At 39.7% G+C, this 18,475-nt stretch overlaps 1 protein-coding gene and 1 pseudogene across 1 annotated transcript in view; both read right to left on the bottom strand.

Annotated features, from left to right (window-relative positions):
* MACROD2 (mono-ADP ribosylhydrolase 2) overlaps positions 1-18,475 on the bottom strand; it is a 1,987,750-nt gene that overhangs the window by 1,127,782 nt on the left and 841,493 nt on the right. The window lies entirely within an intron of this gene.
* Positions 1-18,475, bottom strand: part of LOC149747450 (heterogeneous nuclear ribonucleoprotein A1 pseudogene) — a 77,766-nt pseudogene that overhangs the window by 43,206 nt on the left and 16,085 nt on the right.

Below are 18,475 nucleotides of genomic sequence, written 5' to 3' on the forward strand. Positions count from 1 at the left end.
GATAAAGATAGTAGGCTGGCTCAGGGTTAAGCTGTGAGGTAATCTGTTGAATAGAGATCCAAGCAGAAATAGGAACCCCACCACCTATAGCAACTTTACTGTGGCTAAGAATCCCATTTATTAGAATCCAGGTTCTTCCACAGGCATAAAACTCACTTTCCAAATGTACTAGAAGAAAAGACTCAACTGAAACATCATTTGCACTTCAAAGAGAATGTCACCTGGCATATTTTCAGTTCCTTAGCCAGAAACAGAAGTTATCAGTTTACAAGCACCTACATTTCCCGAATCAAGACTTAAAACCTACAGTGAGTATATCTTCTATGTAACAGATCCAAATAAAAAAGGGACCCCTCCATAAGAAGATAATATCACATCCTCATTCCAACTATTTACAAGGCAGTGATCAAAATTGTGCCTCAGTCAGTATTTATTTATGAGTAGAATGGAGCTCCTTAGAAAAGTATCCAGTGGGGCCACCTAAACACGGTCTTTGAAGAACGCACACAATAATCAAAGTCAGATTGCTCTCAATTACATACATTGACAGTTTCCACATCACAGAGCCCTGAAATTACATTTCAGGGGAAAAAAATATTCTTAGACAAAGATAATATAGTTTGAGAGATGGTACATTTATTCTTTAAAATCAAACATCTTTGATTTAACTACTTTTCAGATTTGTTCTTGACAAGGTTGCATTAATACCATAAACTAAAGCAAATTCATATTTATCCAACATATATTCTATGTGAAAAATTGCTTACTCTCTAGATAAACATTTAGGCACACCTTCCTACCCACATTCAGGAAACCAGAATTGTTACTCATACAAGTGTACATCACAAATACTGAAAAGCTCACTCTTTACCTACCATCTTTAAAAAATAGACAAATATATAATACTAGAGGGGATTGTATTGTTATTAAAAGAATACATCTACAGTGTTACAGATTAATTGTTGTTCTCCTGGATGATTTTATGCTCAGGTCAATTTAATAAATTTGAACATGTCATCCACTAAATTATGAATCACCAAGAAGACCTACTCACCCAGAAATTGTTCTGTTGTTTCAAATACAATTTTAAAAAATCATGATCTAAAGCAATGAGAAGATTAAGTTACCTGTTTTTTAATTTCAGCAAGCAATGGAGTGTGTCTACCTGCTGGATCCCCTGCCAACTGACAGACAAAAGGCTGAGGGGAGTGCACTTTGGATGCTATCAATTAAGGAAAGGTGGTTCATTAATCTTTACTGTCAGCACCTGAATTCTGCTCTGATGGCTCCTACGGTATGCAGTTGGTTGCTTGCATTTCAAACCAAGACCCGTCCAGCTATATCCACCTTGTAGAAAGATAACTTAAGTTTTTCCTCGTTAATTGTGAGTCCATTTAAAAAGAGCTAATAATATCTATTGATATGAGAGAGAAATATTTTTAAGAGTTCTTGTGTTCATTCATTCATTCATTCATTCGATATATAGTTATTTTGTGCCTATTATTTGCCAGGAATTCTGTACAAAGATTAATCAAACTACATCAAAGAAGAACCAGACATCATGGAGCTATTTTTGGGACTTGACCTCTATACAAACCCTAAGAAGGGTTGAAATTTAAAAGAAAAAAATTATGGCTGTTTTCCAGGTCCTTAGAAAATGAAAGTTGTAAGCACATACTTATGAGAACTTGCTACAAATCACTTAGAGTTTTAAGAAAAAGCAATGCCATGTAAATCTAGGCTAGATCTAGGCTTGCTTTATCATCACAAGATAAACTTTAATTAAATAGAGCTGTCAAAAGAAGCTCTTTTTCAGGCGAGCATAAAAACAGAGCTGAACTGAGCACAGGGTAATGTGTTAAGCACCTCCAACTTGGTTAAATTTGCTATATAATATGTATAAAGTTTCATTTATTAATGTCTGCAGTGTTATTAGTAGTAATTAAATTTTAAACAATGAATGACATTAAAAGACAAGATTTGAAACAAGTATTTGTGGAAACAATAAATTCTGAAAATCCGGCAACTTGTGGAGTTGACTGTGACTATTTTTCCACTAGAAGAACTAACTCCAGCAAACTTGATATTTAAATGGAAACTTTGTCTGGGTCCAACCAAGAGCACACAAACCGATGAGTAACTCAAGTGAAGGGAATTTAATTCAGGGAATTGGTTTCAAAGGTGACAGGAAAGCTAAAAAGCCAAATAAGAAACACCAAGGCAACCTAGGGATTGCCCAAAGCAGGAAACGATAAAGGACACAGAGGAGAGGTAGTGACGCCGTAGCCCAGAACCATGGGGGAAGTTGTCACTCCAGCAGGTTTCTCTGGCAGGAGGTAGGACAGAGATGTCGCCATGGCAGAGAGCAAAGGGGAAATCAACCCCCGGCTTCTCCTTCTCCCAGTCCTCTAATCTGGTAACAATGCCTTCCACCGACCAAACCCAGGTGGCAGTCAGACATGGGAGGCTGGGGAGTGCAGCCTCCAGGGTGCTGCTGCCTGGTGATACAGAACATTACAGGAGAGGATAAGGACGGGTGCCCATCCAACAGGCCCAGGACCATCATTTATGCCTGGATCTATATGAAGGGATTTGTCAAGGTCAAAACATCTCTCATTATGTGACTCTGGAGTCACCATGAAATTCAACATCAACCAAAAGCATTGGTTAACTCCTGTATACACTAAAGTCCTTGTGATTTAACATTCTCTTAGGGAAATTGCAAGACTTAAATCAATCTTGGTAGCACAGGTCTAGGAACCTCAACATATTATTTTTGAAAAGCAAACTGGGATTTTATATCCAAATATCCATTAGCAGAAGAGGATCTTCAGAACCATTGTTTTCCCAGGTATCTTTTGTAGCATTGCAATTGCTCCAGCTGACACATTCTCCAGTGTTTAGCTCAGTCTTTTTATTCTAAAGACAGGGTCCTAGGGTTCAACACCCATTATTTCTCTATAGGGAAGAGGAGTCTGTTTACACCACATTAGTCATCTAGAACTTTCTAACATCTTGTTACAGAGAGCAAAGCTTAATAGTCTAGCATTAGATAGAATTGCCGTGTATGTTCAAAATGTAAAAACATTAAAATCTTAAAATTAAAGTTTTACAGTATAAAAAGAAATAACTGTTCAATAAATCCATATAAAAGTATCACAGGGGGCTTCCCTCGTGGCGCAGTGGTTGAGAGTCTGCCTGCTGATGCAGGGGACACGGGTTCATGCCCTGGTCCGCGAAGATCCCACATGCCGCGCAGCGGCTAGGCCCGTGAGCCATGGCCACTGAGCCTGCGTGTCCGGAGCCTGTGCCCCGCAACGGGAGAGGCCACAGTAGTGAGAGGCCCGCGTACCGCAAAAAAAAAAAAAAGTATCATAGGGTTTGTGAGTGCATGTATCCAGGACTGCCTTCCCTAAAGGGTACACTGAATGCTCACATGTGGCTGTTATTTAAAAAAAAGGTTCTCTGTTATTTGGAAAAAGCGTCTTTGCTTCTTTGATATACTAACAATCATGTCTTAATCACCAAGAAAAGGGCATCATATTTAGTATTTATGAGACATTTGACAATAGAACTTAAAAAAAATTTCTTGTAGAACACCCAAAAAAGAGTATTCTCATTCATATTTTGGAAAATGGAAGCCTAAGAAAAAGGAAAGAAATCACATATACTCAAGAAACAGAGTAACAGTGTACTATGGCCCAACCTCTCCTGACCATAAAAATCACTTAGGAACTTGTTAAAAATACAGATTCCTGGGGAGAATATGGTAAACGGCACTGTAAACCAATGACTCAGTTGAGTTTACCAGTAGAAAAATGAGCTTGGGGTTTGAAGGCAGATTAACCAGGGTCTGAATCCTGGCTCTCCACTTTCTAGCTACACAACCTTGGGCAAGTTTCTTAAACTCTTGGAGCTCTCTGTTTTTTTCATCCATAATATGGGGATAACAATAGTTCCTATTTAATAGGGTTGTTGTGAGAATAAAATGGACGTAAAGCTTTTAGCAATAGTGTCTGACAAATATTAAGTGCTCCATAAATGTTATAAACGTTATACTGGGTTGGCCAAAAAGTTTGTTCAGGTTTTTAACATCTTATGGAAAACCCAGAATGAACTTTTTGGCCTGCCCAATATTAAGCTAGACATGTCTTTTTTCTTCTTCTCAATCTGGAAATTTATGTTTACCTAATTGATGTTTTTCCAGGAATATCTACTCCCACCCCTAGCCTCTCACCTCATGTTTAATATGCTTTTACATTGTTATAACTGGTCAGTTGTATTTTCAATGGCATATGTTAAAATTAAAATTTTCAGCAAGAAGCATTTGGTATAAAATAGTCATCTTCACAACACTTGTAAAAATCATTTCTTTAATCCTTCTGTACCCCCTTGAAGTTTATAAAGACATTGTAAGTGGCCTTTGTCAGTATGATTTGGGAGGAAATCAGAAGTACAGGGCATCCACAATGTGAAATATGCCCCCAGATGTAAGCACGGCTTGTGTAATGAGCCCACAGATATATGCACTGGCACCAGTTAGGACAAGCACACTGCTGCTCACCAGGGATCCTGATTTTCTTCCTAAGGAGTCCAGTATAATGTGAGGCTTAAGGTAGAAGAAACTGGTAAAGAAGCTGTGGGCAGTTTACTTCTGCTTCACTGATGTCTCATTTGAAGCCAACCCTTGGAGAGAGTGGCCAGTGAATATTGTGTCCTTATCAGGAATAGGGTGTGGCTTCATCCACGGTTGAACCTAAACATGTAGTCACTGCCCATCTTCCCTATGAAAGGAGGGAAAATGGCATGTATCTGATCCAGTACTTGTGAGAAAGTATTTGTGTACTGCTATTTAAGTCCAGGTTTGGTTCTCACATGGAAACGCAAAGCTCATTACTCAAAATCCCTCCCTCACTCCTGCCACCTTCTCCTACAATTCTGTACCCACGAGGAAGGACTGGGCCACCTGTCACACAGATGGCAAGGACCAGCCCAGGTGGGACTCATTGCTCTGGTCTCAACTTCCCCCCAAAAGGTATCTCTGATGTCTCATTTCACTTTGGAACTCTGCACTTCATGGCTCCCACCAGCACTTGGGGTTTTGCAATAGCAAAATGTGCATGTATGCATACCTGCATCCCAACAGACCTTAAAGTCCTGCCTGGCCAGCAGCAGGAGAGTCGCTAATATCCAGAGGAACATTGAAAGAGGTACCAGAGCCCTTTAGAAGGTCTTTACACCGGAAGGACACCCAGCTCAATACCAAAACAGCATGAGTGAGCCCACCTTAATAGGGAAAGTGTGAATCTGTCATTTCTAATTTCTTTGTGGGGAAGAGGCAGAGGCTGTCTATTGGGTTTTCTTGTAAGCTCTGAGCTGGTTATTCTACATCCTTCCCTACCACGTGGGCTACAGAAAGCTGACCCAGGCTGACTGCATCCCCTGACCTATCTTGCTGTCTGGCTTCTGATTGGAGGCATCAGCAGGATGTCAGAGGGTGGGAGGAGAGAGACCAGGTATTTCTTCCCCGTTCACACAGCTCTGACGCTGTACCTCCGTCAGTGGCTGGGTCCCTCTATGACTCTGTTTCTCTAACTTGGCTGTACATTACAATTACTTGAACAGCTTTAAAAATCCTGATACCCACACACCAAAGATCAATGAAAGATCAATGAAATCAGAATCTCTGGGGCTGGCACCCAGGTGCTAGTATGTTTAAATTTCCCCTGGTGATTCCAATAAGGAGACAAGACTGAGAACCACAGTTCTAGGACAACAGCTCTGCTGGGTGCCCTGTCCTTCGCGGCTCTCACTGTCACTGGGTTCCAGTAACACTCTTTCCCTTGACCCCCTTTAGGCTGAGGGGGTTAGGAACAGTTTCCATCGATCGCTAGGCTCTGAGTGACTCAACATCTTGTGTCGGTTTCCTCAACCTGCCCACATTTCGGTGACTACTCCTTTAATTAAAGTATCTTTCTTTCTTTCTTTCTTTCTTTTTTTGCAGTACTTGGGCCTCTCACTGTTGTGGCCTCTCTCGTTGCAGAGCACAGGCTCCAGACGCGCAGGAAGATGTGGGATCTTCCCGGACCGGGGCACGAACCTGTGTCCCCTGCATCGGCAGGCGGACTCTCAACCACTGCACCACCAAGGAAGCCCCTAAAGTATCTTTCTTTAAAGCACCTGAGAGAAACCATATTTCCTACCATGACCCTTCGTTAAGTTCCTTAGTTGCATAAGAAAAAAGAAATAGTGAACTGGTGAACTGATAAGCATGAGAAGCAAATAAAAGAAAAACTAAACCTAAAACCTCTAGCATGGACATATACTTAGAGATGGAGAAAATCTAATTCAACCCTTAGATATCCCAAGGAGACACCTAGGGAAAATATTTTTTTTTAAAAAAATAGTCAATTTAAACTTATTTTAGAAGGTGGACTGATGCTGCAGGCTGTAACTGCCATTTGCTGGCACTAGTCACAGTGTTTGCTTAGGCTGGGTGGTCACAGCCTTGGAAGGGAGCATCTCCGCAGGAAGCCCCACCTGGATTTTGCTGCCCTCTTTTCATGTGAAATGATTGCTTACCTTCCCATTCTGTCCTGCTGCTTTGAAAAGACTTGCTGGAAAGCATCAAAGGGGCCAGTGAGAACCAGAGGGCAAAAGCACAAGTCACAATTAGGCAAACAGAGACACAGAGTGGCCCCAAATCACAGAGAGCAGGATCCCAACAGGGTGACAGGCAGGGAGGCTCAGCATCGCTTTCCGCAATCACGCTTGGAAAGAGTTCTCACTCTCACCATAAATGAGGCACCTGTGGGGCTTCCCCGGTGGCGCAGTGGTTGAGAGTCCGCCTGCCGATGCAGGGGACACGGGTTCGTGCCCTGGTCCAGGAAAATCCCACATGCCGCGGAGCGGCTGGGCCCGTGAGCCATGGCCGCTGAGCCTGCGCGTCCGGAGCCTGTGCTCCGCAACGGGAGAGGCCACAACAGTGAGAGGCCCGCGTACCACAAAAAAAAAATAATAATAAGGCACCTGTGTCTTGCTAATCCTCCCGCCCTGCTCCACACGAGGGGATGAGGAGTGAGCGTAGAATTATCCCAGGGAGAATGTGGCTTATCAAAAAAAAAGAAAAAAAAGCACTGATTCAGTCTCTCTTACATAAATTCTTTCGCATGATTTTTTGTTCTTTCTCCCTAAAAGTTGAAAGCACTTATGACACACCAGGTCCTGCATTTGACAAGGATTAAAGAGATGTCCTTTTTAACTGTCCAAGGGCATATTCAGAAATGGCCCAGTAATCTGTACAATTTAGGAGGCCATCAGCCAATATGTTAGATTTTTTTTAGGGTTCTATCACTTCTCTTCCCACTACATTTTCTCAGGAGCCTTAAGTAGCTTTAATTTGTATTCTTCAACCATCTGAAATAAACGGACATGCGGCCGTGCACATTTATGCAACATACATTTTAGAGTATGGTCTGTAGGACTATTGTCCTGGGTTTGTCTCTGACCTGCTGGGTGATGACGGACAAGTCATATCTCCTTATCAATAAAAGGAGGATGCTGGACAGAGTCACCTCCAAGGAACCTTTTCCTGATTTAACATTCTACTAAATTTCCTCCTATTTAGAGCTTTAGAAAACTGAGGATGACTTTTATTGTAAACGTGAGGCTGTTATCTAAGGTTTAAAGGAGATCAGCCTCATAGATGATATTTAGAGACCTAACTACCAAGTAATGGGCAGTTGAGACTGTGCATTAGAAAATTAGAAGACACTGGCATTTTCCAAATGGAAAGATGGAAGAAAAACTCTTGGCCATGAAAAAAGTCTCAACAGCAGAAATAAAGTTATCAATGGTTTAGCAAAGAAAAACCGCTCAGAAAATTACCACTCCAGTGGGCTAATAGTTAACAGTTGCCTTAAAATATAAAATTAATTGTACAAGTATTTACTGCGTGCATTCTCTGCAATATTCACTGTGACGGATACTCCAGAGGTCAGCTGAGAGCGAGCACTAGAAAAATAATAGCAATTCTTTCGTTTTTGTTTTGTTTTTTTTGCAGTACGCGGGCCTCTCACTGTTGTGGCCTCTCCCGTTGCGGAGCACAGGCTCCAGACGCGCAGGCTCAGTGGCCATGGCTCACGGGCCCAGCCGCTCCGCGGCATGTGGGATCTTCCCAGACCGGGGCACGAACCCGTGTCCCCTGCATCAGCAGGCGGACTCTCAACCACTGCGCCACCAGGGAAGCCCAATAATAGCAATTCTAACAGTAACAACTAGCATTTATTGAGCACACACAGACACAGGTACTGTTTACATAAGCACGTTACAAAAGTCAAATGATTTCTACAGATGCAGCCCTTGTCTTTTTCTTATATCCACAACAGTAATCATGACGATGAGGATGAAAGTTAATATTTATAAAGTGCTTACAATTTGTTAGGAACTGAGGCCCTTTTAAATAGTGCTACATAGAAGTGCTCATTGTTAGTTATTATTTAGTCTCTTGGACTTACCTGAATATTCCTTTAAATTAGTACTTAATTGTCTAACTGCCTTCTTTCCTCTAAATCAAAACTTTCATTTGACTCATTTAATTTTCATAAAACCTTTGAGGTGGGTACTTTTATTATCACCATTTTACAGATAAACCAAGGCTCAGATGAGTTTGGAAACATGTTTAAGGTCACACTGCTGTTGAGTGGAATAGTGAGTGGGATTTCCACCCAGCACTGTCCCCAGAGCAAGCACCGTCTCCAGAGCAAGTGCTATGTTGCAACGATTTCACCCAGACAGGCAGGCACATCAATATAATGAACATGCAACTGACACTAAATGCTCTGGGTAGTCAGAAAATAAAATCCTACAGCTTGGATATCAAGGAGGGAATTTATTGGATCTCAGATCCCCTGCCTGTGACATTCCAAGATCCAAGGTTTACCCATCTTTCTACATAATCAAGCACATAATCTGGATGCAGACTGCATTTTTTCCATTTTTTTTTCCTTACTACGAAGTCCCACAGGAAGGTTTTAGACTTTTGCATCATCTCCAGAACCCCCTCCAGGGTGGCGATCAGAGAAAGTAACAATCCAAGAATTTCTGCTGGCAAATGGCCCATCGGGTAACTGCCACCTGGTCTCACCCTTGTTCAGAACTTCACTCAGACTCCTGCTTTGGTTTAACCACTTTTCTCAGCGGTATCCTTTGGGCATATCTGTCACCTTGTTGCATGTGCTAAATCTCTACGTAACAGGTAAAAAAATAAAAATGTATCATATGACTTTTTTAACAAACATCCTCCACGTGAGGCTATTCTATAGAACATTTCCCTATAGACTAAATAACTCCACAGAGGTACTAATAGTTAGTTATTAATATTTAATTGTATTGACCTTATGTGAAAATTCCTTGAAATTAGTATTTAATTGTCTAACTACCTCCTTTTCTCTAAATCAAAACTTTCACTTTACACATTCATTACCTATTAACTTTGTGGCTTTTAATGCAGAGTTTTATTTATAACTTGTGTTATATCTGAGCATGCGTGTGCTAAGGCAGTGTTCCACTGTCATACCTCAGCAAGTTCAACTACAGAGATTTCCGTGATCCATTGTCTAAAAGAAATACCTTTGTGAGTTAATGAGCACAAATGTTGGGTTCCTTTAAAATGTAGCACATAAGGAAGCTAAAGAACGGCTCCGTGAATACATCAATACAATTCCAACAGACAGCTATCGAGTGGCTTCACCCTGCTCAGCTCTGTCAGATGATAAGTGAGCAGGCCACTCAGAGCCCGTGCCTGCAGGTGGGAGCTTTCAGGGAGACTTCGTGAAAGACAGGAGATATAAACATGAGCATTCTTAGTCAAGGGACTACATGTGCAGAATTTGGAATCAGGAATGAAACTAGCCTGTGTGGAGGACAATGAGATGACCAGCCTTGAAGAATAAAGACACAGACTAAGGACAATGGTCACGGGACTGACTCAGAAAATATCAGGGTGAGCAAAGGAGATGCTCAGTTGAAGGAATCCTCAGTGAGAAAGTGAAGAGGTTTGGAGAACACATTCTGAAAGAGAAATCTGTCTACACTTTGTTGCTCACGCTGGCCTGGAGTGGGAAAGACTCATATAAATATTCTTATGTAACTAACTTTACAAACAGTGACAATCAAGCTGAGCTAAAGCACATGGCATTATACAATGTGAAGATCAAACTGAGATAACAGAAACAATATAAAACCACTCCACGATTGAGAGGTAGTGTTATTTAAATATCATTATCAGTACAATTACGGTGGTGATAGTGGTGGCAACCGTCCCATATCAACTATTGTCACTTCACTGTCTGAGGTCTTGCTACTCAGAGTGTGGACCTCAGACCAACAGTGTGGGCATCACAGGGACTCACTGAATTAGAATCTATATTTTCACAAAATCTCTGGATTATTCATGTCCACTTTAAAGGCTGAGAAGCATTTAGTCAAGTGAACCAGAAATCAAATTTGAGAAAGTAGCTTGTCAATTGAAATTGCTACTTAATAAGTGGATTGCCTAGCTTTTCACACTTTCATTTTACAGTTGTAATAGAACAGAAAAACAAGAAACAACCTGATTTTTACTGTGGGTACAAATTCAACAGCACATGTTTCATGTATTTAGAATTCTACCTAAACGTATAAAGAGCTTTTACAACTGGATTTCCCTTCTCCTCTCCCTTTTCTAAATGCTGGGTTCTGTTTTACTAAACTTTTATCCAAGTCAAGTATAGGTGTATCTTACAACGTCTAGACTTTCTGCCAAATTTTACCAAGTCAAATCAGATAATTAAGCTCGATTGAATCTTGTGGATATTTATTTTAATTAAATTCTATTTATCTGCCACCAGACAGCATTACTAGGGAAAAATCCAAATTAAATTTGATCAAAGGCGACTTGATTAGGTTGCTGGGTTTGTATACATAGAAGGAGTAAGAGGCACAGAAAAGGGGGGAAGCCCAAGCATCTTTAATGAAACTCAGTATGCTTAATGCAGATCTTGGTACATTTAACAGAAAACTATATAGACTGCAGTGGGATCTATGTATCTATTCTGAAATCTTTCTTAAGTAACAAGTTTCATTTTAAAGTTTAGAAATAGCATTTTAAAATGTTAAAGATGCTCTGTACAAGATGATGGCTTGGACACACTATATGTTTTATTTATATATTACCTGTCAAAATGACTTGATATTTTATATGCCTACAACTAATATAGTCAGTGGACTATAAAGGACATACCATAAAAGATAACATTTTTAAAAATATTTTCATGCTTTTACATGAGAATTTAGTCTCTTTACAAGCTATCAAGGATAAATTAAATCTTGTAATAGATAAAAAGATATTAACATAACAACCTTAAAAGAAGCCATTGTCTGCCAGTCAAACCAAGAGATAAGAATTGAGCTGTGCTTTATTTAAAAACTCATAAGGATCACTCAAAATCTGACTTCTTACTCAACTGACTCATTGTATCTAAGTGTCAAGGGTTATGCTGCCTCATTAGACTACTGAATACAATGCTGTTGGGAAAGATTCCGTGAAAATTATAATGCTGTTAGATGCAAGATGAATTTACAATGGAGCTTAAGCTTTAAGAGTCCTCATTTGCACTAGTCCCTTGGAAGGCCTTGGATGGGGTCCTAGCAATGTGCTCACATGGTCATATATATTTTTTAAATTAGCAAAAATAAGAAACAGTTATGGTAACAAGCTGGCTACTGAGAACAATCAATTCCAAAAGTACTTAAGATTAGTCTCTGCCCTAAGATCTTGCAGCTCATCGAAAAAGAGGCCTGAAGAAGTTTTCCCAAATTTGACCACAGTTCTAACAATGTACATGACATTACTGATAAAGACTTATGAGGTGGCTTCAGATCACAGAGCTAGGTGCAGAGACTCTGCACACAGCCTGCCGCCGCCATCTTGACTTTCAGTGTCATTCATGGAGCTTCTGTACAGTGTCCCTCAGAGCTGAGGTGTCGGTGCAGCTGTTTGTGCACTAGAACTCTGTTCTGAAGTGCTGGGTGCAAGGTTTCTGCATGCGGCCCCCTGTGAGCAACTGAAAACTAGACTAAGCACAAAGGAAAAGAAAAATAAAAGGGAACAAGATTTCAAGGAAAAGAATCTATAATACTTTATCAATGATGTGAGATATAATGAGAAAAATACAATGTAAAGAAAGGCCTGACTTAAATTACTATCAACAAGCCAAGGTGGAGATTGGTTCAACATGGCAGAGGAGAAAGACGTGCTCTCACTCCCTCTTGCGAGAAAACTGGAATCACAACTAAATGCTGAAAAATCATTGACAGGAAGACACTGGAACTCACCAAAAAAGATACCCCACATCCAAAGACAAAGGAGAAGCCATAATGAGACAGTAGGAGGGGCACAATCACAATAAAATCAAACCCCATAACTGCTGGGTGGCTCACAAATTGGAAAACACTTATACCACAGAAGTCCACCCACTGGAGTGAGGGTTTTGAGCCCCACGTCAGGTTTCCCAACCTGGGGGCCGGCAATGGGAAGAGGAATTCCTAGAGAATCAGACTTTGAAGGCTAGCGGGATTTGATTCCAAGACTTCGACAGGACTGAAGAAACAGAGACTCCACTCTTGGAGGGCACACACAAAGTAGTGTGTGCATCGGGACCCAGGGGAAGGAGCAGTGACCCCACAGGAGACTAAACCAAACCTACCTGCTAGTGTTGGAGGGTCTCCTGCAGAGGCGGGGGGTGGCTATGGCTCACCGCAAGGACAAGGACACTGGCAGCAGAAGTACTGGGAAGTACTCCTTGGCATGAGCCCTCCCAGAGGCAGCCATCAGCCCCACCAAAGAGCCCGGGTAGGATCCAGTGTTGGGTCACCTCAGGGCAAACAACCAACAGGGAGGGGACCCAGCCACACCCATCAGCAGACAAGCAAATTAAAGTTTTACTGAGATCTGCCCACCAACGCAACAGCCAGCTCTACCCACCACCAGTCCCTCCCATCAGGAAACTTCCACAAGCCTCTTAGATAGCCTCATCCACCAAAGGGCAGAGAGCAGAAGCAAGAAGAACTACAACCCTGCAGCCTGTGGAACAAAAACCACATTCAAAGAAAGACAGACAAGATGAAAAGGCAGAGGGCTATATACCAGATGAAGGAACAAGATAAAACCCCAGAAAAACAACTAAATGAAGTGGAGATAGGCACCTTCCAGAAAAAGAATTCAGAATAATGATAGTGAAGATGATCCAGGACCTTGGAAAAAGAATGGAGGCAAAGATCGAGAAGATGCAAGAAATGTTCAACAAAGATCTAGAAGAATTAAAGAACAAACAAACAGAGATGAACAATACAATAACTGAAATGAAAAATATACTAGAAGGAATCAGTAGCAGAATAACTGAGGCAGAAGAACGGATAAGTGACCTGGAAGACAGAATGGTAGAATTCACTGTTGCAGAATAGAAAAAAGAAAAAAGGATAAAAAGAAATGAAGACAGCCTAAGAGACCTCTGGCACAACATGAAACACAAAAACATTCGCATTATAGGGGTCCCAGAAGGAGAAGAGAGAGTGCAAGGACCCGAGAAAATGTTTGAAGAGATTAGAGTCGAAAACTTCCCTAACATGGGAAAGGAAATAGCCACCCAAGTCCAGGAAGCGCAGAGAGTCCCATACAGGATAAACCCAAGGAGAAACATGCCAAGACACATAATAATCAAATTGGCAAAAATTAAAAACAAAGAAAAATTATTGAAAGCAGCAGGGGAAAAAAGACAAAGAACATACAAGGGAACTCCCATAAGGTTAACAACTGATTTCTCAGCAGAAACTCTACAAGCCACAAGGGAGTGGCATGATATATATAAAGTGATGAAAGGGAAGAACCCACAACCAAGATTACTCGACCAGGCAAGGATCTCATTCAGATTCCATGGAGAAATCAAAAGCTTTACAGACAAGCAAAAGCTAAGAGAATTCAGCACCACCAAAACAGCACTACAACAAATGCTAAAGGAACTTCTCTAAGTGGGAAACACAAGAGAAGAAAAGGACCTACAAAAACAAACCCAAAACAATTAAGAAAATGATAATAGGAACATACATATCGATAACTACCTTAAACGTGAATGGATTAAATGCTCCAACCAAGACACAGGCTTGCTGAATGGATACAAAAACAAGACCCATATATATGCTGTCTACAAGAGACCCACTTCAGACCTAGGGACACATACAGACTGAAAGTGAGGGGATGGAAAAAGATATTCCATGCAAATGGAAATCAGAAGAAAGCTGGAGTAGCAATACTCATATCAGATAAAATAGACTTTAAAATAAAGAATGTTACAAGAGACAAGGAAGGACACTACATAATGATCAAGGGATCAATCCAAGAAGAAGACATAATTATAAATATATATGCACACAACATAGGAGCACATCAATACATAAGGCAACTGTTAACAGCTATAAAAGAGGAAATTGACAGTAACACAATAATAGTGGGGGACTTTAACACCTCACTTACACCAATGGACAGATCATCCAAAAATAAAAATAAGAAAACACAAGCTTCAAATGACACAATAGACCAGATAGATTTAATTTATATTTATAGGACATTGCCTCCAAAAACAGCAGTTTACACTTTCTTCTCAAGTGTGCATGGAACATTCTCCAGGATATATCACATCTTGGGTCACAAATCAAGCCTCAGTAAATTTAAGAAAACTGAAATCATATCAAGCATCTTTTCTGACCACAACGCTATGAGATTAAAAATCAATTACAGGGAAAAAAACGTAAAAAACACAAACACATGGAGGCTAAACACTACATTACTAAATAACCAAGAGATCACTGAAGAAATCAAAGAGGAAATCAAAAAATGCCTAGAGACAAATAACTATGAAAACATGGCAATCCAAAACCTATGGGATGTGGCAAAAGCAGCTCTAAGAGGGAAGTTTATGGCTATAAAAGCCTACCACAAGAAACAAGAAAAATCTCAAATAAACAATCTAACCTAACACCTAAAGAAACTAGAGAAAGAAGAACAAACTAAACGCAAAGTTAGCTGAAGGAAAGAAATCATGAAGATCAGAGCAGAAATAAATGAAATAGAAACAAAGAAAACAATAGCAAAGATCAATAAAACTAAAAGCTGGTTCTTTGAGAAGATAAACAAAATTGATAAACCATTAGCCAGACTTATCAAGTAAAAGAGGGAGAGGATTCAAATCAATAAAATTAGAAATGAAAAAGGAGAAGTTACAACAGACAATGCAGAAATAAAAAGCATCCTAAGAGACTACTACAAGCAACTCTATGCCAATGAAATGGACAACCTGGAAGAAATGGACAAATTCTTAGAAAGGTATAACCTTCCAACACTGAACCAGGAAGAAATAGAAAATACAAACAGACCAATCACAAATAATGAAATTGAGACTGTGATAAAAAATCTTCCAACAAAGGAAAGTCCAGGACCAGATGGCTTCACAGGGGAATTCTATCAAACAATTAGAGAAGTGTTAACAGCCATCTTTCTCAAACTCTTCCAAACCATTGCAGAGGAAAGAACCCTCACAAACTCATTCTATGAGACCACCATCACCCTGATACCAAAACGAGACAAAGATACTACAAAAAAAGAAAATTACAGACCAATATCACTGATGAATATAGATGCAGAAATCCTCAGCAAAATACTAGCAAACAGAATCCAGCAACACATTAAAAGGATCATACACCACCGTCAGGTGGGGTTTATCCCAGGGATGCAAGCATTCTTCAATATATGGAAATCAATCAATGTGATACACCATAATAACAAATTGAAGAACAAAAACCATATGATCATCTCAATAGATGCAGAAAAAGCTTTTGACAAAATTCAACACCAATTTATGATAAAAACTCTCCAGAAACTGGGCATAGAAGGAACCTACCTGAACATAATAAAGGTCATATATGACAAACCTACAGCAAACATCATTCTCAATGGTGAAAAGCTGAAAGCATTTCCTCTAAGATCAGGAACGAGACAAGGATGTCCACTCTCACCACTATTATTCAACATAGTTTTGGAACTCCTAGCCATGGTAATCAGAGAAGAAAAAGAAATAGAAGGAATACAAATTGGAAAAGAAGACGTAAAACTGTCACTGTTTGCAGATGACATGATACTATACATAGAGAATCCTAAAGATGCCACCAGAAAACTACTAGAGCTAATCAATGAATATGGTAAAGTTGCAGCATACAAAATTAATGTGTAGAAATCTCTTTCATTCCTATACACTAATGATGAAAAATCTGAAAGAGAAATGAAGGAAACACTCCCATTTACCATTGCAACAAAAAGAATAAAATACCTAGGAATAAACCTACCTGGGGAGACAAAAGACGCGTATGCAGGAAACAATAAGACACTGATGAAAGAAATTAAAGATGATACCAACAGATGGAGAGATATACCACATTCTTGGATTGGAAGAATCAATATTATGAAAATGACTACACTACCCAAAGCAATCTACAGATTCATGCAATCACTATCAAATTACCAATGGCATTTTTTACAGAACTAGAACAAAAAATGTTAAAATGTGTAGGGAGACACCAAAGACCCTGAATAGCCAAAGCGGTCTTGAGGGCAAAAAACGGGGCTGGAAGAATCAGACTCCCTGACTTCAGACTATACTAAAAAGCTACAGTAATCAAGACAATATGGTACTGGCACAAAAACAGAAACATAGATCAATGGAACAGGATAGAAATCCCAGAGATAAACCCACTCACCTATGGTCAACTCATTTATGACAAAGGAGGTAAGGATATACAGTGGAGAAAAGACAGTCTCTTCAATAAGTGGTGCTGGGAAAACTGGACAGCTACTTGTAAAAGAATGAAGTTAGAACACTCCCTAACACCATATACAAAAATAAACTCAAAATGGATTTGAGACCTAAATGTAAGACCGGACACTATAAAACTCTTAGAGGAAAACACAGGCAGAACACTCTTTGACATAAATCACAGCAAGGTCTTTTTTGATCCACCTCCTAGAGTAATGGAAATAAAACCAAAAATAAACAAATGGGACCTAATGAAACTTCAAAGCTTTTGCACAGCAAAGGAAACTAAAAACAAGACAAAAAGACAACTCTCAGAATGGGAGAAAATATTTGCAAATGAATCAATGGACAAAGGATTAATCTCCAAAATATATAAACAGCTCAATATTTATTGTTATTAATAATAAAGAAACAACCCAATCCAAAAATGGGCAGAAGACCTAAATAGACATTTCTCCAAAGAAGACATACAGATGGCCAAGAAGCACATGAAAAGATGCTCAACATCACTAATTATTAGAGAAATGCAAATCAAAACTACAATGAGGTATCACCTCACACCAGTTAGAATGGGCACCATCAGAAAATCTACAAACAACAAATGCTGGAGAGGATGTGGAGAAAACAGAACCCTCTTCCACTGTTGGTGGGAATGTAAATTGATATAGCCACTACGGAGGGCAGTATGGAGGTTCTTAAAAAAACTAAAAATAGGATTTCCATATGACCCAGCAATCCCACTACTGGGTGTATACCCAGAGAACACCATAATTCAAAAAGACACACACACCCCAATGTTCATTGCAGCACTATTTACAATAGCCAGGTCACAGAAGCAACCTAAATGCCCATCGACAGACGAATGGATAAAGAAGATGTGGTACATATATACAATGGAATATTACTCAGCCATAAAAAGGAACGAAATTGGGTCATTTGTAGAGATGTGGATGGATCTAGAGACTGTCATACAGAGTGAAGTAAGTCAGAAAGAGAATAACAAATATCGTATATTAACGCATATATATGGAACCTAGAAAAATGGTCCAGATGAACCGGTTTGCAGGGCAGTAATTGAGACACAAGTGTAGAGAACAAACATATGGACACCAACGGGGGAAAGCGACGGGGGCTGAGGGTGGTGGTGTGATGAATTGGGAGATTGGGATTGAAATGTATACACTGATGTGTATAAAATGGATGACTAATAAGAACCTGCTGTTTAAATAAATAAATAAAATTAAATTATAAAATTAAAAATAAATTTAAAAAAGAACCTAAATAAAGACTTATGAAACAAGGCAATCTTTTCTCAGCTATTAATATTTCTTTAATTTCATCAACTTAAAGGAAAGAATGAGTTTTAATAATCACTTCATAACAGATTTTATAAGTTTTCTTTCTCTCAAAGAGGGCTCACCCCAAATGTCGTGTAAGTTTCAGTCCCCACAAAACCTGAATTCATCCCTGAATTAGATACAGATGTTTATACTTGAGTAACAAACAGGTTTTTTAAACATAACACTGGTAGTGTAAAATATAATCTATTTCATCTCCACTGCATCAAGTGAGAG

This window comes from Delphinapterus leucas, chromosome 15, assembly GCF_059928025.1.
Source record: "Delphinapterus leucas isolate spDelLeu-1000000601 "Yukka" chromosome 15, BTC_Dleu_Yukka2, whole genome shotgun sequence".
Classification (NCBI taxonomy): domain Eukaryota; kingdom Metazoa; phylum Chordata; class Mammalia; order Artiodactyla; family Monodontidae; genus Delphinapterus; species Delphinapterus leucas.